Below are 8,028 nucleotides of genomic sequence, written 5' to 3'. Positions count from 1 at the left end.
AAGGCATTGTTTTCCTGATCACGAGTGTAAAATAACTTAAAGTGCGCCTTTGCTTCAAAATAAAAAATAAAATCAAAATCAGAATTGACAAGGACCAAAAACAGAGTAGTAAATTTACAAAATATGTTTTATTTAGAAAAACAATCGGAGTCAAAATAGTTGATTCTTCTTTTCACTAGAAATGATAAAATCCCTAAATACTTTTGGTTTAGAATAACAACCTGAATCGGAATAATTGATTATTGTTTTTACTATTTCATTGAGATTGAAAAATTTGTTGTTATAAAAATAAAATTAAAATATAAAAATAATATAAAATTGAGTATGTAACTCAAAATATAGAATTAAATTTATAATTTAAATTCAAACTAAAATTTAAATATTAAAATTGTACATCAAAATTTAAAAATGATAAGCCACAATTTTAAATGTAACTTTTTTAAAAATTAAACTTTAAAATTGAGTGGACAGTTCAAATATAAAAATAATTTTTGATTTGATTCAAATTCAAAGTTAAACCGCCTCTACCTATAAAATTTTGTTAATAAAAATCTGATACCTTATTTGTTGAGGCGGTTTAAACCGCCGCTATCTATAAAATTCTGCAAATGAAAATATGAATTTCTTAATTGTTTAGGCGGTTTAAACCGCCGGTACATATTTTGCCAAATTGTAAAAATCATTCATATCAACAAATGAATATCAAACTTGAATACAAATTAAGACAAAAACCAATAAAATATAATCTACAAAGTGTAATAACCAAATGAGCTCATCAAGTATCAAATTTTAACTAGTGTAGTGACCCGCGCGATGCGGCGGGTAGATAATATTCGATATTTAACTTTAGTTTTTCTACTAAAATTTTTTCTTCCTTCTTTTTAAATTATAATATTCGATTATTTTCGTTATTGTGTTTATAAATATCATACTTCCAACATAAAGAACAAACAAAGAGAAAGAAAAATAAAATTATAAGAGAAAAAATTCTAATGCATAAATAATCTAAAGAAATATTTGAGATCTTGTAAAAAAAGTTAAAAAAAGATGAAAAAGTAAATGCATAAGAAGAATTAAAAAAAATTGAATAACAAAAAAAATAAAAGTAGAATAAGCTATAAATTCAATGAAATTTAGAATTTTTGAAGCTAAAAAAAAACCTTTAAGAGTTAGCTCAAAGAAAAAGAATGGTCAATAAAAAAATGAAGTAATGAAATAAAAATAATAGAAAAAGTTTGTTAAAATATATTACTAACTGACTGTCCAAAAAATATATGACTTCAGTAATACAAAAATCAATAGTAGCAAAGTTCTCTGCATCTAGCAAACAATGAAGAGAAGTCACTCAAGAAGTGATAAAAAGAAGTGAGAAATAATGAGATCTTTTGAGTAATTGATGTTTCTTAGAGCAAATTATCAAGTTCAAAGGTCAAATAAATACATTGAATGAATACGTTCTTGTTCGGTAGCCATGAGTCCAAAGTAGTAGATTTTACCTACATTCATATAAACATCAAAAAAGCAATCAAAAGGGATGAAAGAAAAAATAATTCTCGATAACTAAATTGGAAGCCAGTTGAATTCCAATTTGAAAAGCAAATAAAGATAACAAAAATAATTAAGTAATAATTAAAGTAGATAAGAAAGGCTAAATCCAAACAACCTATGAAGAAGAACATCATGACGATTAAAAAATCTTGGCTTATGAATACGAAAACCACCCTAAAAAAAACTTAAGTATAATGACATAGAGAAAAACTTGAGCATAACAATAACAGGAAAAAACAAAGAAAATCTTAATAAACCAGAGTGTTTTAGCAAATGGATATTAGATCTACAATTAAAAAAGTACGATTTATAAATGCTTATTAAATATCCAAAAGCACTATTCCATAAACTGAGCACTTCCTACTAACACATTGGTAAACATGTTTTCTAAAAGGAAAAGGTTAGTCAAAGCTAACCCCACATTTGTATACAACATTATGAATCAAGTTAATGCCACTTCTTGGGTTAGTGATAGATTGAAAGCACTTCCTCATAACTGTGGATTCAACCCGTTGAGATAGCCTGATTAGATACTCCAGAGAATTCCTATCAAAACAACGAATCAAACGTCAAGAGAATCCAACTTTCCAATCATTCTATATGTTACTCAAAATCTACACCAAATAAAGAGAATGAATTCAAAAAAAATTTAAATAACTTCTTGCATTAAATAACGTCTTGCAACAATCATAAATGCTAGCAGGACACTAAAATGACACATAGCCCACTGAAATCATAAAACATATAAAGATGCTTTCACTTTAATACAAAAGCATAGTTTCTGAAACTATCTTTTGCTTAGTTGAATGCAAAACTCTACTAATACTAAAAATGAAAAGTGTCATAATTAAGTATATCAATAAATTGTATAGTGAATTTCTAAAAAGCTAAACCAACAAAAAAATAGACCAATCTTTCGCTTATGCAGTCTTACGGAAAATTTGACCTGTCGGAAAAAAAAAATAAGGTGCATGGCTGATACCATTTTGCAACTTTGCCCACAAATGAAATGCTTCCATTATTGGGATGGACAGAGAAATAATCAACCTCAGGCATACAACCTTGGTGGTCTACAAAGATTAAGTAGTTAAGAAAAATTTTGTTATTCTAAATATTTTACATATTAAATAATAATTGACGAAATGAACGGCAAAATAAAAATCTGACACAATAATTTTTCTCACACTGGGTGCAAGATAATAGTTGGAGAGCAGTAGCAGAAGAAACTTGAGTGGAGAAACCTGCACATACTGTTTGTATATTGCCATTTTTCAAGAGAAAGCATATACAAAGATAAAAGTATGTTTTTGTGATGGCTTGTTTGTGATAATAAGTCAAAGAGCTCGGCTTCTATTCTATCAGTTTGACAGCATAATATATGATATCTATTCTATTATGTTTAATAATGTAATCTGCTTTTGGTTGAATATTTATAATGTTTCTATTGGATAGAATAAAGTGTGAGTTATTACAGTTCTTGCTGTTCAAACTACTAACTTTAAAAAGTTCTCACAAAATTAAATCGGACAACTGGGACAATTATTTTTTATTTTTAAAATTTTTCTGAAACATTGGATTCTTCTCATATGTTTTGGGTATTACATGTGCAAAATTTTCATTCAACACTGGTTGAGATTGAATCTAAAACGAAAATATTCATCCAGGAGAAGAAAAATATCAATGTCTTCCTTCAAATTATGAGTTAAGTGAACAACTTAAAATGAATATACAACATGACCAATTACTCTTCTATAGACAATGCTCAAACAACAAAAAGAGACTAACCAATTCTCCAGGGATATCGCGGCCTATTTCCACGCCCTTCAACGTGACATCTAACTCTCTTACCTCGTAGATCTGAGGCTCATGAAGCAAGCCCCTATACACCTCCCCCCCTCAATCCCTCCGATTGGGACACGATCCAGGGTATTACAGGTGCAAAATTTTCATTCAACACTGGTTGAGATTGAATCTAAAACGAAAATATTCATCCATGAGAAGAAAAATATTGATGTCTTCCTTAAAATTATGAGTTAAATGAACAACTTAAAATGAATATACAACATGACCAATTACTCTTCTGTAGACAATGCTCAAACAACAAAAAGAGACTAACCAATTCTCCAGGAATATCGCGGCCTATTTCCACGCCCTTCAACGTCGCATCCAACTCTCTTACCTCGTAGATCTAAGGCTCATGAAGCAAGCCCCTATACACTTTCCCCCCTCAATCCCTCCGATTGGGACACGATCCAGGGTGATTTCATAGATCTCGCAGCCGACGCGATAGAAAAAGTCGGCGTGGCAAAGCCAGAAGGAGGAGAGGAGAGGGAAGCGAAGCGGTGAAGGGCAGAGGGGGTGGTGGCGGAGGGAGGTGAGGAAGGGGGGCGAGAAGGGCGCGCGCCGGCAAAAGATCTGGGAGGGAGGAAAGGGAAGGGAGAAGAAGGACCATGGTAAAGAGGACACAGGTGGGGGGAAGAGACGTGGTGGAGATAAGGAAACGCTAGGTTGGGAGGGGGGAGCGGTAGTCGAGGGGACGTTACGCCAGGTTGGGAAGGGGGAGCGGAAGTTGAGGCGACGTCCGGTTGGGGAGGTGTCGAGGGGAGGTGAAGGATCAAGAGAGAAAATGAGAAATTGAGAGTACATAAAAATTAAAAAAAAATTAAAAAATTAAAAAAAAAGGTGGCTTTGCCACGTCAGCTTTTAAGTTATGGGGATTAATAGAGGTTATAGATATAAAGCTATATATCCATCACAGAGTAGCTAATCATTTTGTAACACATCAAAACACAAAACACTATCCCGAGCATACATAGTAGCTAATCACTTGTGATGCAACAAAACGCATATCATAGTCTAAACTTCAACAAAAAACAATAAAAAAAAAATTCACGAGTACTTTACTAAACAAAATGTGACTCGTCTTTTAATTCATTGAGTTCTAAAGTAAACAAAATATGATTCTTGTCTTTCGGTGGTTGCACTCAAACGGTTCGCCCATGAAGAAAGGTTTGTGGCTCATGACTTGAATTTGATGACCGAATGTTAGGAGAAGAACAATTTGCACTACCATGATCTACAACCTGAAAGTAAAAAATGCAATAAAATTATATTAGTTCAAACAATAGTAATTAGTTGATAGAAAATATGTAATACAAAAAAAAATTTCTAAAATTTCTTGCCTGCGGGGAAGCCACTTGCCGCTCCCCCAAATTGATATATAGAAAATTAAGCCAATATCTCAACTTTCTCTTCTAATTTTTATTTTTTTTTTTTGAGAGAGCTATAGGTAGCACGCTACTCGTTTCGTTTATTTCATTTACAAATAAACTTAGCTTGAAATGCGAATCAACTAGGATTCGAACTTGGGACCTCTGGTACTAACCACCAAGTCCTTTGTCACTTGCTATAAGGACAGTCGGCTATCACTGCTTATAGTTGATACTTAGACTGTGGAAGCTTAACTAACTCCTTTTGACAAACGTAACAACTAACACATCAAGAAGCAAAAATCACCAACTAATTTCACAAAATCAGATGCTTAAAAAAATATAAAAAATCCTACAACCAGTTATACTAGTGCTTAATTACCATATATTGATCGATGCGACTAAAAGCAACTAATATATTAACAGCGATCAGTAGAGCAAATCTAAGAATTAACAAATGGAGAGAAGCTAAAAAAACCGGTTGATCTCACGAGATCATAACAAATGCTGAGCAATTAGGAGATGTACCTTGAATCCGACGCAGCAGCGGAAACCGCGATCAGAGGAGGATTTAGAGGCCCAGATCTGGTTCACGAATCGCTTCCCGAAGCTTCCCTCGATCGCTCGCCCCTGCGAACGGCTCCAGCACCCTCGAGATCAGCCCTGTCGCATGTGAGAGGGATCGAAGAGGGCTGCGAAGGACTGCCGATCAGCCCCGTCGGTGAGTGGCTGATGCGAAATAGAGTGCGGCGGCCATGCTAGAGCGAAGAGGGTTAGGGCAGTTTTTTGGTTTTGGGGGGAGATAAAGTATTAGGGTTTTTTTGGGGGGGTTATGGAGGGAAAACAAAAAAAAGAAGAAGACATATTAGTAATTAGTTGATAGAAACTATGAAATACAAAAAAGAAATTCTAAAATTCAGATTTATATAGATAAGAACAACTTGCAAACTTTATGTATTTACTACTACTTAGTAACAGATTAAAAATGATAGAGAAGTCACTTGCCGCTCCCCCAAATTGATATGTAGAAAATTAAGCCAATATCTCAGCTTTTTCTTCTAATTTTCATTTTTGAAACTAGTCACAAACATTCATCAATCAAAGTTTAATTCAACAAAAAACAAGATTTTCATGGCTCGTACTGAGATCCCAAAACCCACATTAGAGGAGAAATTACAGGAAAGCAATTTGATGCCCACAAAAAAATAAACAAAAAATGGAAAAAAAAAATAAAATACTATTTATTATCTATTTGAACAAAACATGTGGGAGTGACAATGCCACAAATTTAGACAAATGTGGACAATAATAATAATAATAATAATAATAATAATAATAACAAAGTCACTTTCCTACATGACAACTCAGATATTAGAACATCTCGGTTAATAAAGCTCAAAGCTCTACTTCAAAAATGAAAATATCCTAATGATCAACAATCAAAATAATTTTGAAAGCATGGTTTTTAAGCAACTTAACGACTTTTACTTTCTAATGTAGCCCTCATGGTACTATAGTTATTCTTGAAATTTGCAAACACTATTATACTGCAGTTTTTTTCAGAGAAGTATTTGTAAATTAACTTAAATTGGCGAAAGTGGTAATAACATGTTCATATAAATTGCAATAGATACTTTTATCTTCTATTTAACTTATTTGAAGGATATTTAACTAATAAATTAAGAAACACTACATCAAATAGTAAACTCCACCCTCTAGCTAGCAGGGCCTAATAGGTTGGTTTTGAAGGAGTATAGCTATAGAAATTATTGGCTTCAACTAGGGTACATTATAATAAACCCTTTCCTCAATCCCTGGTGACAAAAAGCACTATGCCTCCATTACGAAATCAAATTGGAGAGTAAGAAACATGAGGATAGTAACTCAATTGTTGATACTTGATCTAATAACAAAAATTGGAAGATTTGGAGGAGCATACCTTAAAGACCGTACTATCACTTCTCCAATATTTAGTGGTAGGTGAATACAGAGAAGAGGCTTGAATGCTTGGATTTCTAAGAAATCTGCAGATTTGAAAAATTATAACCTAATTAATCACTTCACTTTTAGAGAGAAGAGAGGTTAATTTGGAGAGAAAGTGAGAGTGGAGTAGAGGCCCTGTGAGATTGAAGAGGGTTGCGAACCGTGCGTGAAGAGGGTGCGTGAAGAAGGTTGCGAACCCAATTAATCACTTCACTCTTAGCAGCAACCGTGCGTGAAGGACCGCCGGCCGATCTCGTCGCATGTGAGATCGAAGAGGGCTCTGGGAATTAGTCGAGATTGCAAAATTAGTGCGGATAAAACAAACAAAGGACTTTGTGTGGGAAATATCATCGCCACGCACTGGAAAATAGAAAAAATAAAAGAAAGAAGGGGGGGAGGGGGGGTAAAAGAACTCTAATGGAGATGAGTTGCTTTGCATCTCTGGTAGAACAGAGATGCAAAGCAACTCTAAGATGTACCTTGAATCCGACGCAGCAGCGGAAACCGCGATCGGAGGAGGATTTCGAGAGGCCCAGATCTGGTTCACGAATCGCTTCCCGCCGCTTCCCGCGATCGCTCGCCCCTGCGAACGCCTCCAGCACCCTCGAGATCAACCCCGTCGCATGTAAGAGGGATCGAAAAGGGCTGCGAAAGATAATGAAGGTTGCTGAGAGGGATCGAAGAGGGCTGGCGATCAACCCCGTCGCATGCCGAATACGAGCACCCTCGAGATCAACCCCGTCGCCGATCAACCCCGTCGGTGAGTGGCTGATGCGAAATGGAGTGCGGCGGCTATGCTAGATCGAAGAGGGTTAGGGCAGATTTTGGTTTTGGGGGGAGATAAANCATGTATTTCCCGGCAGAATTTTAGAGGCGGTTGTATCAACCGCCTCTACAAAATTGGTACTAAAAAAAAAAAAAACATATTAGGGGCGGTTTTTAAAACCGCCTCTACAAGTATCTCTAAATTACGGGCACTGATTTTGTAGAGGCGGTTGAATCAACCGCCTCTAGAATTCTGCCGGGAAATAGATGATTTCTTGTAATGAACCCATTAAGAGGTGGCAATAACAATTCGCACTCTGTCCTGAAACAGTTGTTCCTCTGGCTCCCTTTTTCTAAAATTTAAATTTAAATTTTAAATTTTAAAATTTAAATTTAATAAATTAAAATTAAAATTTTAAAATATAAATTTTAAATTTGGTATTTTAAATTTTCAAATTTAAATTTTATATCAAATTTAAATTTGAAATTTAAAAATTTGATATTTTAAATTTTAATTTTGAAT

General features: G+C 34.2%; 1 long non-coding RNA gene across 5 annotated transcripts; it reads right to left on the bottom strand.

Moving 5' to 3' along the window:
- Positions 1,778-7,588, bottom strand: LOC109710187. Of its 5 annotated transcripts, none has more exons than XR_002216317.1 (7): positions 7,220-7,588; positions 6,902-7,020; positions 6,697-6,781; positions 5,286-5,515; positions 2,733-4,631; positions 2,531-2,618; positions 1,778-2,094 (listed from the first exon to the last, which is right to left on the bottom strand). It is a non-coding gene; the product is annotated as an uncharacterized LOC109710187 (long non-coding RNA). The 5 variants fall into 5 exon arrangements; XR_002216318.1 differs by having other exon boundaries at positions 2,531-2,798; positions 3,334-4,631; XR_002216315.1 differs by having other exon boundaries at positions 2,531-3,520; positions 3,665-4,631.

The sequence above is a fragment of the Ananas comosus genome, linkage group 5 (genome assembly GCF_001540865.1).
Source record: "Ananas comosus cultivar F153 linkage group 5, ASM154086v1, whole genome shotgun sequence".
Lineage (NCBI taxonomy): Eukaryota > Viridiplantae > Streptophyta > Magnoliopsida > Poales > Bromeliaceae > Ananas > Ananas comosus.
This window is presented reverse-complemented; position numbering and strand designations above follow the sequence as displayed.